Source organism: Melanaphis sacchari, unplaced genomic scaffold (genome assembly GCF_002803265.2).
Source record: "Melanaphis sacchari strain LSU unplaced genomic scaffold, SCAv2.0 Contig123_pilon_pilon, whole genome shotgun sequence".
In the NCBI taxonomy this organism is placed as follows: Eukaryota; Metazoa; Arthropoda; class Insecta; order Hemiptera; family Aphididae; genus Melanaphis; species Melanaphis sacchari.
This window is the reverse complement of record NW_020270491.1, coordinates 748,167-752,910: the sequence shown is the minus strand read 5'-3', so window position 1 is coordinate 752,910 and position 4,744 is coordinate 748,167. Positions and strand designations below refer to the sequence as shown.

The window sequence follows — 4,744 nt, the reverse complement described above, 5'->3', positions numbered from 1 at the left end:
GTTTATACATATTATATTTTATTTTTAAATTTGAAGACAGACCATCGTCTATCTGCAACATACAGAAGTCACCTGTAATGATTATAAAAGAAACAAAATACTGTCAAAATATGAAAACTAGAAGCTGTCCTTAATGCGAATCAACCATCACACTCCCCTTTACAAGTATAGGTAAACAAGAAATCTGAATAGAAGGCTGCTATCATGTTTTATGCGCAATGAAATCCGAGAGTGCGTTTATAGACTTCGCTGCAGAGGGCACTCATCAAACTTTTATGAAAAATAAATGACAAGAAGATTTTAAATGAAGACGTAGTCACTGAAGATTAAGAATTTTGCATAGAATTTACGTTTTATTCGAAAATGAATAGAATCATAATTAATAGACGAGCCTGTACAACGAGAATCAAAAATAAAACGGTCAAAGGTGCACGCGGCTAAAGAAATTTCACTATAATTATTATGTATAAAATGTCAGAAGTGGAATTACATATGATCGGAAGTAGGATTTTCTACGTGCCTCACCGTTAAAGGAGGGGTTTTGCAGTAAAATTTTACAGTATTGTCTTAAAATTTTCAGTTCACGTAAATAAAATTACGAAATATTAATAAGTACACTGATAAGTGATAACTGAACGTTCATACGGATTATCCTATGTCAACATGATAATATTAAGTCTACTATTAATAAATATGAAAAATACATTATACATGTATAATGTTCGTCGGCGATACGTCATCTTAACTCAAAGTGTATATAGCTTATAGTTGGTATATTGCTATAGTATAGATCAGCGGTTCCTAACTAGCTTTTTAACCGGCGGTGTCCTTTTGTTGGTCCAAATTTATCGACGGTGTCCTCCTGTGAATACCACAATGAATATGATAAAAGTTCACTCTAGTTCTCATTAATAACCAATTAAAATAATTTTATTGAACATTTATAAATAAATTATAAAATTATAGTTGAAAATAAAGAGAACAAATATTACAAAATAGAAAAACTGATTTAAAAGTTGAAAACGAATATGAAAAACTAATGATATTTTTGTGGCTACATATTTTTGGAAAGTTGAGTAATATCTGTTTCAATTTTTGGCAACCGGATACGGAGGTCAGGTTCTACATCAAGACGGTTTCGGTATTCGAGAAAGTCATGCGTGTATAATAATGTTTCTGAATTTGCACGGCGTGTGTCATTTATCTATTAATCGATACAAATTAGAATCACCGTATTAGATATTATGCAGAGTGTGCTATGTAATTCTGTACATAAAACAATTTTTTGTCTTTAGAATTAACTACAATAAATTTTAAACAATTTTTTTCATTCACGGATGAACCGTGGTGCCCCTGAAATGAGCTGGCTGTTAGGTTAGGTACTATAGATGATAGAATGTAGTAGATTGCCCTAGCTATCACTCTATCAAACTTAGGTTTGTTTTATTGTTAAAATAGAATGCAAATTATGTTTTCCATTAAATTCCAATGATTTTATAAGGCAGTCATGTTATTGGGTTTTTATTCAGTGTTCAGTGACAAAAACAACGAACAACGTCCAAGTTATTTCGGTAAGTAGTTTTGCAATTGTTTTGTATTGAAAGACAACATTAAATTGTGATTCGTATACAATCATTGTGGTTATTGGTGTTATATAAATACTAGAATTAAATAATTTAATATTAAATCTAATGACTTTGAACATTTTTAATTACGTCCCCTAAAGTATTATAATGTAATTATTAAATTTCAAACACAATAATATTATTTCATTTTAATTTTGGCTAATAAATATTTTAAATTTCTAAAGAAAATTAAAAACCTTTATAAATTAAAAAGTTTTTTCAGAAATATAAATTTTTGTAAACGAATGAGAAAAGAAAAAATATGCTTTAATGAGTTATGCCAAGATCTATAGGTCTCTCACAAGAACATCATTACTTTGAAATGCAAGTTTTATATCATTGTATTGATACTGTTGTTACACAATTGAAAACAAGATTGTTAGGTCTAATTGAAATAAGTGATTTATGTAGGTAAATTTTACGATTGACTGTAATATCTGATGATGAGATTAGTGAGAGTGCGAAAAAGTTAGCGGATGAAATTTCAGGACTTTAATCCAGTAGAACTTGTCGCACAAATTGAGTCATTTAAATATTTGTTTGCTTCTGAACTTAAATCTTGTAATAGCGTGTTTGATATGATTAAATTACTAGTTTCCATGACTTGTTAACGGTACTTTACTTGTTCCTTACATTACTGGTAACTGTAGAAAGTGCCGAAAGGATATTATAATAACTTTAATTAATTAAAAATTATCTAAAAAGCACCATGTCAAAAACACGGTTTAGTTGTCGTCCGATGATTTCGTAAGAAAATGAGCGTTGTTAAAAATTGAAATTATCGCTGTTGGTGAAAATGTTTGCGCAGATTGTAGCAGAAAAAAATTATTTTCATTGTAAAAACAAAATTATTAATATTGTTATTGTAATATTATAACTCAATACATTATTAATATAATATGAATATTTTTTAAATTTTTTTATTGTATATGAATAAATAGCCGGATGTTTAGAAAGTAGGTTTACATAACATACGTATATTTAAGGTCTCCAAAAATGTTGCACTCGCGGAATTTAATGTAGTAATTTCGCCACTATTTAGTGTTGTATATTGTTATTTAAAATTCTTAGAACGATAATATATTAATGATTTAAAAAATAATTTATTTTATTGAATAAAATAAAATGTTTTATTAAAAGTTAGAGGTACCGATAAAAATACTATTGAATGGAGGCGTGTCAATGTAATTTTTACATTTGAATTTCGAATTTATTATTCTATAAAATATTTTTATATTCTTTGTTATTGATGAATAATCTAGCTCGTTTCGTAAAATCATTGTTACATTGTATAATATAAGTATAACATAAAAAATATTACCACGACTCAATTTAATATTTTTACCTTTACGTATTTGAATTAGAACATAAATGATTTGACCAGACTACAATCAAAATCGCAATCCAGAATTAATATCGAAACTGTTAGTTTCGTTATTATTATTTCTATTGTTTTCAAATTAAAAATAATACAATTTAATTAATCTAGGACATTTATTTACGTAATATAGTTATTCATTTAGATGAACTTTAAAAACTATAAAATACACCGACCCTCGTAAAAATTAAATTTTCGTACAGAGGGAAGTTATTTTATCGCGGATTAGAGACAACATACTCGAAAATTATGGAAATACTAACATTTTCCAGTTTTAAGAACAAACGCCCACTATTGTGGAAAAATGTAAGTAACTGCGTGTTGTTAAAAAAAAAAGCATTCAAATGTCATTGTTTTTTTAAAGATATTGTCTGGTTTACTACCGAAAGATGTACACCCTTATCATGTAATGTACTGTTGGCATTTGAATTATATCGTAGTTATTAAATTAGCTTTGGGTTTTGGATGGGAAAAAAAAGTCCCACCGATCTAATTACGTTATCTCACAGCCTACACAGTTAAAATATGCTCAATGTTTGTTTCGCTGGCATATTGCGACGATTTTCTAAACACACTCGAACGATGTAGGTGCGTACTGTTAATAATAATTGTGTTATGTCGTAACATCCTTTATCGAGTACTCGAACAAAACACAGCGGTAAATAATTGGTAGGTGTTCAACGATTTAGCAAAGCGCATCACTGCAGCGATGTTCGCGTATTTTTCGTATTCAATGTGCGCAGGCATTTGTCGAGTAGTTTTTTAATTCATTAGAATTTTACTTACAATATTATTATATTTATGAATTATGATATTATTTGGTTACTAAAATACGTATAATGTGTACAATCATGACAATCGCAAGCGTGTCGTTTATTGCGGTCGGCGCGGGGTGAGCATAAAACTCGTTTGCGCCTAATTTTTGCAGTAAAACGTTTTTTTTCAGCCGAATATAAACTTGTCTACACGAATAACCTTTTTACCCAAAAAATAAAAGATGGAGTTATTTCTTACACTGACCTTTTTACAACATAAGTTTGGAATGTATCAAAAAGCTTGGCCTTTAGTGAAAAAAAAAAAATACCATAACTCTTATTTTATGTTTACTTTTGAAGAGATTTTAAAAATCTCAACAACATTTATTAGGTACCTACGTAAACAAAATTATTTGAAAAATGAGTTGTCATTTCTATAAATAAATCGTTGAACTCGTATAGAAAGTTTTTACGCGCTGTGTATGGAAATACAATAGTGGTATCGACGAAATATAATTTTTATGCTTTTAGCCTTTGAAGTTTTCAATTTTTTTTTTTTTTTTTGTTGATGTTGAAATGTTTTTTTCTCAGTTTAAGTATGGCTTAAACATAATAATTAATAAAAAACATTATGTTGTTATGTTTTTTTCCATTGATTATATTTTTTACATTACTATATCATATTATTTAACCAATTTGGTTTTTGAATTTCGAATATGTTTCATAACTTATAATAAAACTGATATTTCAATAGAAAATAATAAGTCTGTATTTAGTCTTTAGAAGTAATAGATATGAAATAATTTTTTCTTCAATTTTTTTTTTACGAGTATTAAAGCGTTAACACCATACTTTTGTAGGAGCTTTACCATTTCCTTTTCCTTTGGTCTGCCAAAGTATGTGTTTTGAGTGTGATACCGAGTCAATATTTTATTTTTGTTTTTTACTCTTTTGACATATTTTTTATGTGAACCCGACAATTTATT

At 28.1% G+C, this 4,744-nt stretch overlaps 1 pseudogene; it reads left to right on the top strand.

The window, feature by feature from the left end:
- Window positions 1–1,867: 1,867 nt before the first annotated feature.
- LOC112590972 lies at window positions 1,868–2,298 on the top strand (annotated as a pseudogene).
- Window positions 2,299–4,744: the final 2,446 nt, after the last annotated feature.